Here is an 18,209-nt window from a genome sequence, read left to right on the forward strand (position 1 = left end):
CTGCTGGACCCTGTCCTCCTGTCAAGGCTGGCTCGTCCCCTTTGAGGTTGCCTGGGCCCCAGGCCCAGCCAGCTGGATGGGCTCCTAGTAGATGACATTGTTTGAGGGGCTGCTTCATCACGGGAGTCCAGCTGCCTAGCCCCTTTCTGATTGTGTGCAGCTTTCAACTCTTCCTGGAACTTGGGTTCCCGACAGGCAAGAAGGAACCATTCTACTCAAGCCTGGGAATAAGAACAGGCCTCTTGAAACTCATTCACTCTCTGTTCATTTTACCAATATTTGTGGAGTTGACCATGGTCACACTTTAAGTTGGTGGCTCTCAACCTTGAGCATGCATCTTAAGCCACTGCAGGGCTTGTTAAAGCACAGATTGCTGACTTAGCAGGTCTTTGGGTGGGGCATGGTAATTTGCATTTCTAACAAGTTTCCAAGTGATGCTAATGTTAGTGGTCTACAGACCACACTTTGAGAAGGCAGGTCTAAGCCATTATCAGCTATTAATGACCACATGTGGACTAGCTTATCAGGCCATTGAAACTATAAGCTTCCTCCCACAAGGGACATCTGGACAGAGTAAGGCTTGTGGAAGGACCTGGACTTTAGTGGGGAGAAGGGAGACAGGCTAGAGACAGACAGAGGCCTGTGGAGCTGGTTGGGGGACGAAGGACAAGTCTGTCTTTTTCCTAGGCTGGTCCAGGCCCAGAGGTCAGGGTGTGGACAGGAAGGTGGCGGGTAGACCTAGGGAAGGCTGAGGCAATGCTGAGTGGAGGCTGGGATTCGGCCAAGAGCCCAGTGCACCTGACCTGTGGGGCTGGGAACAATGGCTGGACTGGGGCTGCCTGGCCTGCTGCCTGGGCACATCTCTGTTTTCCTTCCCAGCTCTGATCTCCCTGAGCTCTCCTCACTCGCTCCCTCTCCTGTGGGCCCATCCTGTCCACTGGCTGCTGGACAGCACATTCCATCATGCTGATTTCTTCCCAGAGGTTGCGAGCGCCCATTCTCACAGTGAGGTGGGAAGCAAGGCAGGAACTGGGCAGATATGGAAGTGGGGCACAGGGGGGCCTCCCTGTGGCCTTGGCTCTGCATTGAGACCCAAGGCACCTGAAGGGGGCAAGGAGGAGTGCCACTTCAGACCGGGGTTTCCCCAGTGCCCAGTCAGCCCTGAGAATTTGGACCGCTTTCTCCCTGACTGTGCCTCACCTACTATTAGGTGAGACATAGAGACTGGGGGCTCCTGCACTGCTAAGTCCCCAGCTCTGTGCCTTAATACACAGCCACATCAGCTGTACCCTCTGCAGAGCAGGGCCCTGAGCCAGCTGGTCCTAGCCATGGTCTGCTCCTCATTGAGGAGGCCTGAATGCCATGGAAGAATGGTTCCTTCTGGAGCAGGATGTCCTTGTAGGTCAGGCCACCATTTCTGAAAGACCTGTATGCAGGGGGATGTGTGGGTCCTGTTTCCCCCCAGACTTTTCATCTCACCAGGGTCACGTTGCTCAGAGGCGGGTAGGTCTGATGAACCTGAAGCCAGGGACGGTGATGCTGGGCAGTGTGACAGTTTGTCAGTGGGCTGTACTGTCTCGCCCTCCATACTTGGGTGGCTCTAACATTCAGAAGGCCCTGCTGCCTTGCCTGTCTGCAGAGGGGCTGGGGCCCAAGTCCTAGTGTCCCTGGAGTCTTTTCTGGGCTGTTTATGGGCCAGGACTCTGCCTGAGGTCAGGGTCAAGGTTCAACCTGGGGTCTAGGTCAGGACCAGAGTTTAATTTGGGGTTGGAATTAGGGTCAGAGCTCAGTCTGGCCTGGGTCAGGCTTGGTCTGTATCTCAGGTTGTAGCTGGTATAGGGGTGGTGTTGGGGTTCACTTTGGTGTCAGGTTCAGCCTGGGGGCATGGTGGGGCTTAGCTTAGGGTGGATATTGGGTTCACTCTGGGTTTGGGGTTAAGGCACTCAGGTTATCCTGGGACAGGATGCTTGTGTGGAGCTGACCAAGGCAGGTATATGTTAAAGGTGTCCCTGTCCCCTCCCTCCATCCCCCACAACCAGCTGGTCCCTGACAGCTGAGGCTGAGTGAGGGCTGGCCAGCTGGCTGAATGGAGATGGCTGAATGGAGAAGGTGCTGCAGGCCAGCGCTCTCTTCTGCAGATGTGTCCTAATCCTGTGCTGGGCCAGGGCACAGGGTGAGCCAGTAGCTCCTCAGCCCTCCTGGGCCTCAGTTTCCCTGTCAGAGAAGCTCAGTGTCAGGGAGTTGGGCTGAAACCTGGACCTGGCAGGGTGGAAGTTGTGTCAGGAGGGTGGGACAGGGAGGACAGTCTGTCCTGGAGGGAGAGCCTGCACTGGGCAGGGGGAGGGAGGGGTGCAGGCAGGACAGACCTTCCTGGAAGCCTGCTGGTTGAGAGTCCAAGGCGGCATCTACTGTCCCTTAATGACTGATGGTGCCACCTCCATAATTAGCCCTGACTTGGACTTTCCCACCAGAGCGCAGGTCAGGAGAACAACCGACTTTGGCCTCCAGTCCTTCTATCCCTTCTAGCTCAGCCCCCTGATCTGGCCTCCACCCATCGAAGCCGCAGACACAAAGGAGAAGCCCCAATTGACGTCACGAAGCGCCCACAGGGCCTCTGTCTCTCCCAGAAATTTGGCTCTGGTGCCTAGTGTCAGATGTCTGTGGTTTTTAAAAGGTGAAAATGGCCCATGGCCCTGCTTCTGTGTCTCCACCAAAACCTGGCAAAATGGGCAGTTTGGGGGAAGGTGGGCTTTCAGGTCCTGGTCCTCATACAGAGCTGGACTGGACTGCTGAGCCCCTGCCCTGTCCCCTGCCTGGCACTCACTTGCAGACCCCTGCATCCTGTGCTCTCTTACTGTCCATAGGTCCCCTCCTTCCTCCCGTCTCCTCTCCATCAGCCAAGGCCCTGGTCTTCTGGGTCCTTCCCTATGCTGCTGCCCGCTGCCCAGTCCCCCTGGTGAGTCATGGCTCATGGATCTCTGGAGGCCCCTACTCCCGAGTCTCAGGCCCCACCCTCCTCATCTGTGTGGCCCCCACACCAGCCCTGAGCCTGGCACATGGCAGGTGCTAGTGAGCCTTTGCTGGGTCAGGATGGATGAATTCTGCCTGCCTCTCTGTCTTTGCTCACCCTGTGCCTAGCTTCCATGTGGACATTTAAACTACTGATTTCTGGGAAGCATTCTACATTGACGCAGTGGCTGCTGGGAGGGGTCTGTGGAGCCAGATGTCAGCTGTGCCCTCGGTCAGCATGACCTGGTCCAGCCCCGGGGTAGCCCTTTCATGCAGAGGGCGGTGATGGCCAGGCTCCCTCAGGGTCAGCACACGGTCATCAGGCCCACCCTGCCTCCCGATGCCTGCCCTGGGAACCAGAGCCCTTCTCTAGGCCTAGAGGGCCCCAAAGTCCAGGATGCATGGGAGAGAAAGCCTCAGTTTCTGACTCTCGCCCAAGCCTTCTTGACTTCTGCCGCAGCCTCGAGGCCACTGCAGGGCTGCATGGATGACTCCTTCCTGGGTCGGGGTCCCCCACACCATAGTCAGTCTGACCATGACCCCGCCTTACTTAATCCCCTTGTTTTCCTGTCATTTAAGGCATGTGGTCCAAGCTGCTGGTGCTAGCCCAGCATGCTTTCTGCCCCCTGTCCATTCACCACTCCTCCAGCTCCTGTCAGTGTCATTCATATCTCTGAGCCTTTACACACCCTTTCTCAGGCTTCACGTCCCAGCTGAGCTGCGGCCAACCTGCCCCCTGCCCTCCCCAGGCATCCCACTAGAACTCGAGGTCTCCTGAGTGATGGGCAGTATCTGGGCAGCCCCAGGTTAGACCTCAGAGTACTGCACCATGAGTGTCTGAGCTGGCGAGTCACTGAATCATTTGACGAGCCAGCATCCTTTGCCCGTTGTATTGATGGAGCCACTGAGGCTTGGAGAGGAGAAGGGATAGCTCATCTCCATGGCCTCTGATCCCTCTTTGCAATTTTCCTTTTGTTGGTCAATTGCTGTTTCGACCTAGGGTTGGTCACCTTAGTGGGCTTCACAGAGGACTGGATGGATACTGGGGAGAACACCTCTTCCAGGAAGTCGTCATGATTGCCTTCTACTCCCCAGTCATGGACACTGACTGTTGTCCAGCTGTCTTGGCTCCAGCTGCCTGGAGTGGTACCTATGAATATCATCATCAGAATCTCTCCTTCAGCTCTGGTGACCTCTGACTTTGGGCAAGCTCTTGTCTTTTTTTTTTTTTTTTGATAACCACAGTTTACCTATTTATAGAACAAAGGCATTGCACTTGCTATTTTTGAGGCTCTGATGTGGAATTAGTTTGGCCAGGGAGGCTGAGCCCAGGGTCTTAGTCGCCTCCTGCTGCCTGCACAAAGTATAGTTGAAAGGACTTGGGAGTGGGAGGCAGCAGTCCTGGGTGAGAATCTGTATCGGCCTCTCCATAACTGTGGCCTCAAGCAAATTCCATTCTGGGCCCCAGTTTCCTACAAACCAGGGAAACCTGCCAGGCCTGGCTTCCTTCAGGGTTATTACATATGATCACAGCTTAGGAGATGTTTGCTAAGCTGAGCCATGCAGGTGGATGTGCTCCACACAGGGCCAGGCTCAGAGGAGGCCAGGCGGATGACCACATGTGGCACCCTGCCAAGGGAACGTGGCAGGTGTCTGGATGCCGCGTCCCCAAGCGACTTGTGTGGGCAGCATTCCCGGCAGTTCATGTTACGTTCCCAGCCGGTCCCACTGCGGGGCAGACCTCCTTGCTGATGGGAGGGGTGGGGGGGCCACCTGGCACTGGCCCAGCCTGGCCAGCCTCCCACCCCATGTTTTGTTCGTAGAGTTTGGAATGTCCTGGGACGCGGAGCTTGGCTCCCTGGGGAGACACTGGTGCCATCTCCTTGATCTCATCGCTGGACAGGTTTCTCCTTCATTCCATCTGGGGACTCGGCAGACTCCCAGCCCCAGCTGCTGCCAGTCCTAGTCTGTCTGTGTCTGTCCCAGTGCTGGCAGCCAGGAGCCGTGCAGCTGGGGGTTAGGGGGCTTCCCTGGTGGAGGGGGGTTTCTCCCAGTCCATCTGCTGTGCGCCCTGGGCATGCCTCTGGACTGGTTCTCTGCAGGCCTTCTTCAGCTGCCTCTCTTCACAAACTCCTTTGCCCATGACCCCTCGATACTGGGGCCCAGAGTTTGGAAGGATGTTCCCAGGACCTAAGGGACTTGAGAGGGAAGATCATGCCAGCTACCCTGAATTCTGTTCCCCTTGGTGCTACAGGCTGTGGACAGAGTGGGTCCTGCTAAGTTGTATGGGAAAGTGGGAATCAGAGATGTAGAAAGATGTGTGCGTGTGTGCATATGTGTGGGTGTGTGCACACACAGGGGGTTTTCTTGAGCTCCCGAAATATCCCTGGGCTAGATTATTTGCAGGAAGGGTTTGGGGTGGGTAGGGCCAGAGGTCTAGTTCAGGAAGGAGCCTATCCTGACCTGGTCGACATGCCACTCTAGGGTGGATGGCTGGATGATCTGTACCCAGACTTGGTCCCACGTGCCCAGGTTGGGCCTGCCTGGTTGGAGTGGGGAGGTACAGCTAGACCTGTTTCAGAAATGTACAAAGGTGTGCATGTGTGCGTGTTCATGTGCACATGCATGAGTCATTCCTGAGACCCCAGGTCAGGGAGGAGATTCATTCTCACTTAGCTAGGGTGCACTCCCAGTGTGCCAAGCTCATACCTGGCTGGACTGTGGGACCAGAGACACCCTGGTAGTACAAAGAGGAATCCTCTCTGGGGGAAACTGAGACCCGAACAGACCCCTGTGATTTGTCCCCAGCTTGGGCGTTCCTTGCCCTGATGGAGGTCAACACCTGCTCTGGGCATGGGTCAACTCTCCTCTTCCCATATCATTGAGACAAAGTAAGTCAGTCCCTCTGGCAGGCCCCACAACCCCCAGGCAGTCTGGCTGGAGCTATTAATATTCCCTGTGTTTATGACTCCTTGGCCCTGCTGACAGGCTCCTCTCTCTAGGCGTTGGAATTAATTTTGTGAATTAGAAAGTTGGTGGGGGGGCAGCCCGGTGGAATCCAGGACGATGACATCTCTACCTCCCCCTGCAGCGGGTCCCACTTGCTAATTCTATAAAACAGTCACTGTGTCCAGCCCAGCCCGGGGCAGCCTGCCTGGCTGGGTCTGCCTCATACCTCTGCTATGCTCTCCCCCTGGGAGGGGGCTGGCGCTGGCCCTGATGATTCAGGCCCCCTGACACCTTGCACTGATGTCAGTGGGAACTGAGGCCTCAGGCTTCAGCACTTGCTGGCCTGTTGCCCGGCCCCGCGCCCTGCACGGGGCTTGGCCTGGCCTGTGCCTCTTGTGACCTTCCCATGGACAAGGCCTGGCTGGGAGTGGAAGCTGGGCTGATGGCCTCTCGCTCATGTTGTCCCTTTCTGAGCGCTGCCTGCACTGGCGCCGGGACGTCCCCCAGCCTCCTTGGGTTTCGAGGACTTGTTCTAAAATTAATATGGGGGAATTCAGGGAATTTGTGACCAAACTCCCAGAGAACTGTGGCCGCTCCAGGGGCAAGGGTCCCTGCTTCTTCCCATCTCCCAGTTTTCCTTTCCCTAATTTCCTCTATGTGTAGATCCCCTTTGGGCAGCCCAGTCCATGAAGGGCAGGGAAGAATGCCTGCACTCTGCACACTGGGGAAGGGTCTTCCCCTTGTATCCCTACCATACAGAAGTTTCTGAGAGAAGTCTTTTATACAGCATAGATTTTTAAGTCATCTGAAATATCTTTGCAAATATTTGGTGAGTTGTTTTTTCACTTTATTGATAGTGTCCTTTGAAACTCAAAAGTTTTTAATTTTGATGAAGTCCTATTTATCTATTTTTTTCTCTTGTCCCCTGTGGTTTTGGTGTCATATCTAAGAAACCATTACCAAATCTGAGATCATGAAGATTTACTCCTATGTTTTCTTCTAAGAGTTTTATAGTTTGTGCTCTTATATTTAGGTCTTCAAACTATTTTGAGTTAATTTTTGCATATGGTGTGAGGTAGGGGTCCCATTTCATTCATTCTCTTGCAAGTGGATATACATCGTCTCAGCACCATGTGCTGAAAAGACCACTCTTTCTGCATTGAATGGTGTGTGTGCTTTTGTCAAAAATCAGTTGACCATAAAGTAATGGCTTATTTCTCAATTCTATTCCATTTAGCTATACATTTATCCTTGAGCTGAGATCACATTGTCTGGAGTATGATTGCTTTTTAAAATTCAATATAAAAATAAGGAAGTGTGAGTTCTTCAATTTTTCTTCTTTTACAAGGTTGTTTGGGCTATCTGGGACCCCTTGAAATTCCATGTGAATTTAGGGTTTTTTCCATTTTTGCAAAAAGACACCATTGGTATTTTGATTGGATTGCACTGAATCCGTTTGTGGTAATAATGTCATCTTAACAATATTAGGTCTTCTAAACCATGTACATGGACTGTCTTTCCATTTATTAGATCTTTAATTTCTTTCAACGATGTGTATAGTTTTTGTTATAAAAGGCTTGCACTTCTTTTGTTAAACTTATTCCTAAATATTTTATTCTTTTTGATGCTGTCCTAAGTGGAATTGTTTTCTTTTGTTTTGGATTGAGTCATTTAAAATAGAATTTGACATAAAGCATTAGCATAAGGATGCTTTACTACTCAACTTGTCAAGACACCACCTATGTGAAAAGTGAAACCCACTGTGACCCTTAAGCCTAGGTCAGTCACTCCCCAGGGCCTGCTCTATGACCTCATCTCCTACCCTGGCCACTGCTGGGGGCCCGCCTTTAGGGGAACATTTCATCCTTGTCCTAGGTCTCCCTGACTCCAGTCTCTCTCTGCCCCTCTCTCCTCCTGTTGCCCAAATGATTCTTCTAAATCTGACTCTGGTCACTTCCCTGCTCAAAGCCTCCAATGGCTCCCCATCTTATGCATGAGAAAAATGTGATTTCTTTGGCCTTCTATTTAAGACCCTTCATCCTCATTAAAGACTTCTCTTGCCAGTTCTATGGTGGCAGCCATTGTGTCCATTGTCACTGAGATGTCCCAGATGATGCAAAACCATCGGACTCTAGGGAAACTCAGGGGTACTAGCTCAGGTCCCCCTGTCTGGTTCCATCTCCATCTACAGCCTCCACTCTGGTTTCTCGGATGCCTCCTGTCCTTCCCTCAACTCCAACATGCTGTTACCAAACTCTATAGATTTTATCTCCCTGTCCCTCTTGTGTCTGGCTCCTCTTCTTCATATACAGTCACTAAATTCAGGCTTTATCCTGGCCTGCTCACAGGCCACTAGAGTGATCTTTCTATAGCATAGATCCACCTGCTTAAAGTCTTTCAATAATCCCCCTTGGGCTCCAGGAACACATCTTGGGTGCTGATGTTCTGACCTTGCCCATCTCTGCCCTTTCCTTGGGCCTGCCTTGAACCCTCTGTGAGGCCTTCTGCAGAACCCCCACCTCCATGTCCACGGTGGCTTCTGACAGGCCCACCTGGCAAACTCCCATTCCTTACATCAGACTTGCCTCCAGAGCCACCTCTTTGCCACAGTGTCCCCACCTCCCAGGTGCAGAGACGTCTCCTTCTAGATGTCAGCCATGGCACCTCCATCTCTCTCACTCCCTCAGCCAGGACCATGGCTGGATTTCCCTCTGCCACAGAGCCCAGCACTGGAACACAGTGGTCATCTGCAAATGTTTGCTGGACACAGAGAGGACCAGTGGGGAGGGATGGAGCCATGAGACACTTTGGAAAAGTCTGAGTTTGGTGCCCCACGTGTGTGCTCATGTCTGAGCACTGTGGTGACCTGAGAGGGTCTGTGTGTGGCTGGTATGGCTTTAGCTGCACCAAGAGGACCCTGGGTCCTGAGAGAGGCTTTCTGTGTGTCCTCAAACCTCCCAAGGCCTCCCCCTCAGGGCTCACCTCTTTGGACCACCCCCACCCCTCAGCTGGGCTCTGGTCACCTCTACTTCCTCTCGTTGCCCTCACCCCTCTGTCTATTCTGATTTGGCTCCCAAGTCATTGCTCCAGGGAGGCAAAGGTTCTCCTTGCTCATCAACCTTAACGGCTGAGCATGGTGGGGTGGCACCCCTCCTGCCTCCTCCTGGCCTCCCTCCACCTCTCAAACCCTCAGCGTCTCTCTGGGGGCTCTCACAGGCCCACCACAGACCCTCCCAGCCCTGCGCTGGGCACAGGCCCTGCTGGACCTTTTCTAAGCACTCGCATGCAACTGGCCTCCCCTGCTTGACTAGACATTTCCCAAGGGCAGGGACTCAGAGGGCTTTCTCAGAATCCTTAGCATCTAGTGTTGGCCTGGCCCAGGAGTGGTTCAATAAATGGTTAAAAATGTAATTATTTGGTAAATGGCTTACTCTCTGCGTTCCATGCCCAGAGATGAGATATTATTTGAGAGACACAGAGTGGCCTCCAGTGGGGTGGGGTGGCAGAGGTATATGATTGATTTTGGGGGTTATTTGAATTATGGCTAGGCGAGGTCCTGGACCTTCTGGGAGTGGGAAGTGGATATGAGGAGCAGGTGCTGTGAACCTTTCCTCCTCCAGGCAGCAAGTGCTGTGGATTCAATACCAGGAGCCCTCCACTCCATGTCGCATGCCTCTCTCCTGCCCTGGGGTCCTCTCTAGATGCCCTCCAGAGGTGGGACCCTCTAGCCTCCCAGTACCCCAGCACGTGAGCCTAGTTGCACAGCCTGGCTTGGTACCTCCAAACGTACACAGCAGCCCTGAGCCCCTCAAAGCCTGGGGCTGGGAGGAAGCCCCCCCGCCAGGGTCAGAGCTCCCCGAGCTAGGTTCCCGTCTCCGCCCCGCGGCATCTCCCGCCAGCACCTAATCACTTCCATCTGCCCCACTGACTCATGGGGCTCCAGCTGTCAAGGTTTAAAAGATTTCCAAATCCCTCCACACCCTGCCCTTCCAGGCTATTTCCCCAGCTATGGCCCCCTGGGCACCCCCATATACCCAACCAACTGCCTTTCTCACACTGGCTGCACAGAGAGAGGAAGTGGTAGGCAGAGAGAGGCTTCTTCGAGGGGCTGAAAAGAAAGAGCCACTGCCTTGCAATGGGTTTCAGACCTGGGCAAGTTTGCTATGGATTCAATGTGACCAAAGAAATTGACAGCAAAACGTTCTTGGGGTGAAAGGGTTATACCCAACTTTATTTCCAGGTGGCAGGTCAGTCACTAAAATCCTGTTCACTCAGAACGAGTCTACATGCAGCAAGCCGGTCTCTGCCTCTGGGCCCCTCTGTCTGCACAGCCGTCCTCTGGGCCTCTGTCCTTGGCGCTGCCACCACTCCAGCCTCTGCTCTGCCCTCCTGCAGCCTTGCAGACCTGCCACCATGTTGCCCAGAGCACTGGGCAGAGCTTTTTTTATAGAATCAACAGCCATGCATTGCCCACAGGTGTGCAGTGAACTAGTCAACCACGGCCAGGTGAGAATCCTGGCCACAGTGACTCTCATTTTATCCATAGCCACCGAATCCCTCTCTCCTCAGGGGAGGCCCTGACAGCAGCAGAGAACATGAGAGCTGGAAGACCAGGGTCAAAAGAGACATCAGGACAGCCCATCCATTTTACAATGGGGAAACCGAGGCCAGAGCTGGTGACAAAGTTGGGTGCAGGATCCGTGTCTTGGGACTCCAGTCAAGGACTCTTCTCTGCTCCTCCCCCTGCTGTCACTCTTCCTTCCACCCACAGTTCTCCCTTTGGGCCATGAGAAAGGCAGCTTCAGACCCGGCCCCACCTTTCCCCAGGGACTAGAGCCACTTGGTGACCAGGAGGGATTTCTCCATGCCCCCTACCCCCTGGCCTCTCCCTGGCGGGCCCTCTCTGCCCCCTTTGTCCCTAGGATATTGCCTAAAGAAGTGTTTGTACTGAAATACTATTTCTAAGGCGACATGCATTCCTCGGGGTGCCGGGGGGGGGGGGGGACGCAGCTGGGGAGAAGGGTTGGGGAGAAGCAAGCCATCTGTGATGCTCCCATGACCCACAGCCTCTCTGGGTTTACGGGACTTAGGGCCTGGGAGCCTGTCTCACCCTTGATCTCAGACAGCTTGAGGATGAATTCGAACCATCCCATTCCCCTCTTCTACGGGGCATCCTCTGTGGGTGAACTGTGTAGAGGGTGCTGTGGTGTGTGGGGTCCAGAAGTTCCCTCGGTCTCAGGAGGCAGAGGGGCAGCCCTGGGGTGGTGTGGATAAAAATGAAACCCATTGGCAAGACACGTGGACAACTCCTTCCTTCTGCTCCTCAGGAGAATGTCAGTGCTGGGGACCCCTCCTGGGCAGTCCCTCTGCCGGCATACCTCTGTCTACTCTGTTTCACTAAAATGAAATCCTATCCCCATGACAACACTTGCCGGGCTAGGTGTGGCAGTGCCTGTCCACTTCTGCGGCCCTACGTTGCCCTTCTCCCTGCTGCTGGACAGCCCCTCCTCTCCCCATGCCAGGCCTCTTTACCTCGCCTCCTCCTTCAAGCCCCGCTCAAGGATCACGCCTCCTCCCCCTCCAAGCAGGCTTCCCGTGGGCTGCCAAAGGAGCTGACCACTGCCCCATGGACTAGCTCACACTGGAGCAGACTTGGGTCTCTATGTGTGCAGTGACCTGGTTCTCAGCCTGTGTCCCGTCTCTCCCCAGAGCCATTCCAGGGAAGGGTCCCTGTGCCTCTGTGCCACAGCCCCAGAGCCTGACCAGGGCCTGGAGCCTGAATCCCACCACGCCTGTACTGCCCAGGCCTTTGGGGAGATATCCTCAGAGGGCCCAGACCTTGGGCCATGCTGTCCTGGACATCAGTGAGGCCCTGGATGGAGAGGACCATGGCTGGATGGTCTGGCCCAGGCAGACAGGAGGCCAGAGGGAGCAGCTTCAGATGCGTGACAGCTGGGTGGCAGAGCTGAACAAGAGGACGTGTGATGAGGAGGGTGGGTAGGCCTGGGTCTGCTGCTGAGCGTACCCCATGTGGACTCAGGCAGTGAGCCCCTTGCTCTCTCTGAGCTCCCGTCCCTTTGATGTCCCCCTATGTTCAGTCCAATCCTGACTACACCCTCTACTGCCCTGGCCCCGACTCCCGGGTCCGGCTCTGCTGGGCATGCTCAGCATAGCTAGGAGCTGCTGGGCAGCAAGCAGCTGGGTCCCAGTCCTGGTGCTGTGGCCTCTTCCCAGGATTGGCCCAGAGCTGGGTGTTTTCTGGGGAGACCTCCGGCCTGTTCCCCCTCCATGGCATCCTGGGAATGCAGCCCCTGCACATGCAGAGCCGCCCACCGCGGGAGGGGAGCTCAATGCAGTGGACTTTTAAGGACTGAATGGGGAGTGAGCTTTGTCCCTGGACTGGCCGAGCTGTCTTCCAGATCTGGCTCTGTCTGGGAGGGGCTTGGCTGGCTGCCTTGGTGAGGACAGGTCCTGGTGCTTAGCTCAGGAATGAACTGGGGCTGGAAGGCCTGCTGGGTCTGGCTGGGCCGCCGTCCCTCTTTTGTCCCCACTGAGGGGCTGCTGAGAACTGAGGACCCCTACCACTCTCCAGCAGGGGTTCCAAGCCTAGCACTCAGAGCTTCTGATTCAGACACCCACACTGAGCTAGGGCCCCTGTGTGCTTCTCAGAGGTGCCTGGAGATGATGAAGTCATGGAGCCCGCAACCGCAGTCATCATTTCCCTGGGCCAGACCCTTCCCTGGCTTAGCCCATGCCATTCTCCAGCAGCCTATGTTTTATTATCACTCCGATTTACAGATGAGAAACTGAGGCTCAGAGAGATCATGTACCTTGTCCAAAGCCCTATGGCTGGTAAATGCCACAGCCAGGATTTAGAGGCAGCCCCTTGTCTCCTAGTCTCGGGGGACAGAAGATGAGGCAGAGGTAGGATATTCCCCCTCCGTGTCCCCTGTGAGCTTTCTCTTTTCACAGCAGATTTGGGAACTTCATCCCACCTTGGGCTGTTGGGTGGCTCCCTGCCCCTCTGTGCACGTGGCTCTTGAGCCTACACATGTGTTTTGAGGTCCAGAGCCTCTGGCCAGCATGACTGTGATAACTGGGCTTTGTGCCCCAACCCTGGGTCTCCCAGAGCCTCCTTCCTCATGGGCTGGTAATGGTTCCTGGCTCCCAGGTGTGACTTCCATACCTTCAGACCTCCCACTGCCCTGTTCTGCCCCACTGGACTATGGGGTCTGACTGTTCCACCAGTCCAGGGCTCCAGGAGGGCATGGCTACCTGTGGGTCACCCTGGGTCCCTGGGGTTTCCCTGTACAGAGAGGCCTTGGCCAGGGGTTCAGCCCAGAGCCTGTGGAGAGAGCCAGTGCATGAAAAAGCCCCAAGGTGCTAGGGATTCTGGTCCCTGCTGGGGTGGTCCTGTCCCCCACAAGTCACCAAGGCTGACCCACAAATGCCAGCCATCTCCCTCCCCGTCCTGCCACTCTGCTTGGTCTCAGTGACTTCCTGGAGGATGTGGGATGGAGAGACAGGTTGGACTCACATTAGTTGTCACCTGTGTCTTGTCCTTGTCACCTGGGCTTACCTGTGGCCTACTGGTAATTGAGGGAAGAACACACTATGGATTTGGGACCCCTGATGTAGGAGTTACTGTGATGAGCAAAACCGATCTCAGAAAGGTTGAGCAGCATGAGGGTGGGGTCAGGAGTTAAACTGAGGCGGGCCTGACCCACAGCTGGAGCCCCACAGGCCTCAGAGCCCCAGGTCTGGGGTGAGGACAGCCTTGGGGACAGTGCTGCTGAGCCCCAGTGAAGGTGGGCGAGACAATTTGAGAGGAGTTCTGCCCTTCACCAGGCGTAAAACTGCTGCCTGCTGTCCCCACTGGGTCTCCCCGTCCACGGAGCAGTCACCTGCCCAGGAGCCTCTGCTCTGACTGGCCCCGCGCAGTCCCAGTCCTCCTGCCCCAAGTTGGGGTCTGTTTACAGCGGTCCTTGGCTCAGAGACTCCTCTGGGGACCAGGGGAGCCCAGGGGTCAGTGGGCACCTGGCACCCTCCTTCATCTCCTTTCTCTGGGCTGCCCACCCTCTCCTGTAAAGACCTGGGGATTCTGGTCTGATGGAAGAAGCGCAGCCCTAGTCTGGGATGATAGTCTGAGGGGGACAAACCCTGTCCTAGGACGCTAGTCTCAACATGTGTGTGTGTGTGTGTAGACACAGCCCTGACATGGGGATCTTGGTTTTAGGGAGATAATAGTTTTGCTCTGAAATGGTCTGAGGGTTGAGGCATGGCCCTGGGGGGAGACACCAGGGGGCCTCAAGTGGACATGGGGAGAGAGACTAGAGGCAGCTGAACCTGGCCTCCCCTTGACTGTCCAGGCTTCCAGCTCTCAGTCAGCCCTGGGATCTGGGCAGTGGGTACAGAGGGGCCCACACTCCCGCAGGGAGTGGGAAGGGGCTCATGGAGGAAAATAAGGGCATGGGTTGGGGTGAGCAGCCTCGCCTGCCCCGGGTTCCTGGCCCTTCTTCATTCCCTGGCCATGGAGCAGGTGGCAGCCTTCCTCCAATTTCCCCTCCCCAGCCCTGCTGTCTGGGCCCCAGACGCGGCCTCGGTTTATGGAGTGATGTTCCCTCACTAGCCAGCTTGGCAGCCACTTCAGACATGCTCGTGCCTGAATGCCCCCCACCTTGCTGAGGATGGAGAGCACAGTCTGCCTCCCCCAGCCCAGCTCCCCCTGCACCCTGCTAATCCCGAGCAAATGGGAGGCCAAGAATGTCTTGCATATTCTGGCGGGCAGGCGAGCCACGAAGCCTGCTTGGAGGGGCATGAATCACGGCCCCTGCCTGCCAAGTGCTCCCTTGGGATGTGTTCGAGGCTGGCCGTGCCCAGAGTTGACCGGGAGAAGGGAGGGAAGGAGGGCTGGCAGCTGGGATGGGCAGACAGAGCGATTTCGAGGGGAGAGATGTCTGCTGGACTCATCCCTAGTGGCAACACAGAAATTATGTTATAAAATTTTAGGAGCCTGGAACCACACAATACTGACTTCTTGGAATTCCACAGGTCTGAATGCAGGATTCGTGGAAAGCCACATTGTAGCCCTCCGACAGCACATTGGCGCCAAGGCTGCATTCTGCAGGTGGGGAGGTGGAAGCCCGGGAGGGCGGAGGGGCTGCTCCAGGTCAGGCCTGGAGGCAGACGGAGAGCTGGGCTGAACGGGGGACTCCTGTCTTGGTCTGAGGCCCTTGTAGCCCCTTGAGCCCCTGCCCTGCTCCACCTGGCTGGCAGTCCCGTTTCAGCCCCCCTCAACTTGTGCGCTGCTCCTGGAACAGACAGGGTGTGAGCGTTGGGCCGCGGGTGGTGGAGGGCCTCCTCTGCTCCCATTTACTCCGAACATGTACACCACCCATGGAGACTCCTGACCTATCCTGCCTTCCTGTCTGCAAAATCCACTTCCTAGCTGGCTTTCTCCTCCCAGCTGTCCCTAACATGAAGGGGGCCTTGCCTGTCATCTGTACCTGCTCACTCATTTATCCAAAACCTGTCCCCTGAGCTGGAGGTCCCCTGAAGGCTGAGACCTCCCCCAGGCAACAACCCCTGCTCTCCTGGGTCTTCACACGCTTCCTGGCTGTCAGCATGGTACCACACCCAATTCTCTCTCATCTTAAATGAATAAAGTCCCTCTTAGTGTCCCTCTCCCAGCTTCCTCCATCTGTCCATGTCCAAGTTTCTCTGGAGTTACCTACACTTCCCACTCCTTACTGTCTCCCAGAACCCTCTCCAGTCTGGTGCCTGATCCTAGTCCTCCACTGATGGAGGGATGAATGCAGGAGCTCCTGTGGCCAAGTACACCTGCTCCGCCCCTACCCCCAAAGCCGGCCATTGCCAAGCCCGCCTGCCATGAAGCCCCTGCCACCCTGGTCTCCTCCTGCCTCCCCCAGAGCCTCCCTTTGAGTTCCTCCCCATGCTGGCGGTCAGCATGGTCTTCTCTTCTTGCCATCCTCTTCCAGGGCCAGCAGCCTGATTACCAGACACTGGGACCAGTGGTTGCCCCAGCTCTCCCTGGATCTGACCACCAGCACAGCCTTCCCTGGGCTCCGGACCAGCATATCCAGAACCAAGTTGACACACCCTTCTGGGTAACACACACAGTCACTCGCACTCAGCTATCTGTGCTCCTCCAGCCCTGTTCCTCCCCAGGATCCCCCTCACCTACCAGATTCCTGGGCACCTGATACTCCTCTCTCTCCCCACCCAACTCTTGGCCGGCTCATTGACCAAGGCCAGTCCACGTGGTCCCATGACTTCATTCCGTCCCTGCTGCCATCTTTTCATTCTGAGCTCACCCTACTGACCCAGACTATTGCAACAGCCACAACACTGGTCTCTGTCCCTCCGCTGCTCCTCCTCAGGCAGCCAGAGGGAGCTCCTTCCAGTGCAAACCTGGCCTTGCCACTCCCCAGCCTGCTGCCCTTCACTGGTTCCCACTGTCCACAGCCCCTCAGGGCTCCCTGTGGCCAAGTCTTTGACCACCCCTCCAGCTTGACCGGCACCCAGTGTTCCAATGCTTATCGCCCCAAACACATACAAATGCTTGCATATAATCTTTTACCTACCATTACTCCTGCCTGGGATGCACCTTCCTTTTTTTCAACTCGACAAACAATCTGCCCAAGTCCAGAGTCCTCTCCCGGCCATTTCTGTGCTCCTGCAGCCCCTGGCACTCACCATGCTGTGTGCAATTGTGCCTCAAAGTGTCCGCCACTTGAGTGAGAACTCTGAGATCCTCCTGGGTCTCTCCATGGGCCTGGAACAGAGAGAGTGCTCAACACATACTTACAGAACAAACGGATGAATGGTCCCAGGAAGGGCTTAGTCCTCTCTAAGGGTCCCTGCTGAGATGATGTGATCCCAGACTCTGGCTGCACTCCCAGCGCTGGGCCTTGGCAGGTCTGAGTTTGGAGCACTTTTGCCATGGGCTGATCTTCTGGGATTTCTAACCCCATGGGAGAGGGCAGAGTGGGGTGGGTGCCAGGGAGCTGGGAGGGCTGGCAACCAGTAGAAGGAAAAAGGCTAAGGGTCATGGGCTTGTGCCTGGGGTTAGTACTTGGGTCTCTTTCTGGGGCAACAGAGACTTTGAGGGTTTAGTTGTGGAAGGGGCATGAGACCTGTCTTCCCACCCTTCTTCAGGCCCATCCAGGAAATCCAGGCAGAAAAATCAGGGGGTGGAGGAACCAGTGCAGAAATGGAGTTTGTGCAACAGCATTCAATATGTTTGCAATAAAGGGGAAATGGAAAAAATGTTAATTTAATTTTGACAGTGCCCTGGGGACAACCCTCATGGCTCTGAGCTTTCTGATTGCCACCCTGTCCAGCCCTGCAAGGGGAGACTCTATAGAGAGAGGGAATGTGGGGTCAAAGGGTGAGATGGTTGGAACGTCTTGTTCCGAGATGTCCCCTATGCCGACTCCTGCCTCCAGGAAGTGGTCTGCTCAGGGCTTCTAGAGCCATATGCCTTTTAGACAAAGGAACGCTGCTGGCCAACTGCTCACTGCATTTCCCTCCCAGAGGAGGGCCTGGGGCTCTGAAAAATACCCCCAGCTGGGAAGTGCCAGCCCCTTCTGCCATGAGCTCCAAGCTCCTATGGTCCCCAGGTCTGCCCCAGAGTCTGGGGGCTGGAGGACAACAAGGCCCTGGCTGTCAGGAGACCTGGCTTCAGGAGCCCCTCAGTTCCACAGAAGCTGTGCAGCCTTTGTGGAATCGCTTCTCTCTCTAAGCCTTTGGGTCCTCACTGAAGATGTGCAGGTTCCTTTAGGAGGGAATTTCCTAGACTGCTGGCTGCAGGCAGGGTGGGGACCTTTAGGATAAGAGTGGGGGGAAGGGGGCAACCACTGCTCCGCTCTGAGTGTGAGGGACTGGCCTGCTCACCCCCAGATCTCAGGGCTGTTGGCCTCTCTACCAGTTGGCCTCTACGTGTCCCTCCATGTATCACCTTTAGAGACATGGGGATGGCACAGGGATCAGTAATCCGGTCCCTCTGCACCTTCAGGGACTCTCGGGCAGTGGTGGCTGTGGAATAGCAGCTGCCCTCATTCTGACGTCACCTGGCCTGTTGATTAAGGGGCTCCTGAAGGCAGGCCCTGGGATGATGACTTGGGTGCATGTCTTTTGTTTGCGAGGAGACCTCAGGAAGCCAGGTCAGGTTGTGGGGAGAGGGAGACAGGGAAGGGGGAAAAGCCAAGGAAAGATGTGCTCGTGAGCAG

The 18,209-nt window shown here is 55.6% G+C and overlaps 1 long non-coding RNA gene across 1 annotated transcript; it reads right to left on the reverse strand.

Annotated features, from left to right (window-relative positions):
- Positions 1 to 10,193: 10,193 nt before the first annotated feature.
- LOC130685150 (uncharacterized) lies at positions 10,194 to 16,913 on the reverse strand. The gene is made up of 3 exons (XR_008999527.1): positions 16,675 to 16,913; positions 11,069 to 11,214; positions 10,194 to 10,735 (listed from the first exon to the last, which is right to left on the reverse strand). It is a non-coding gene; the product is annotated as an uncharacterized LOC130685150 (long non-coding RNA).
- Between the last annotated feature and the right edge of the window lie 1,296 nt (positions 16,914 to 18,209).

This window comes from Manis pentadactyla, chromosome 10 (genome assembly GCF_030020395.1).
Source record: "Manis pentadactyla isolate mManPen7 chromosome 10, mManPen7.hap1, whole genome shotgun sequence".
NCBI lineage: Eukaryota > Metazoa > Chordata > Mammalia > Pholidota > Manidae > Manis > Manis pentadactyla.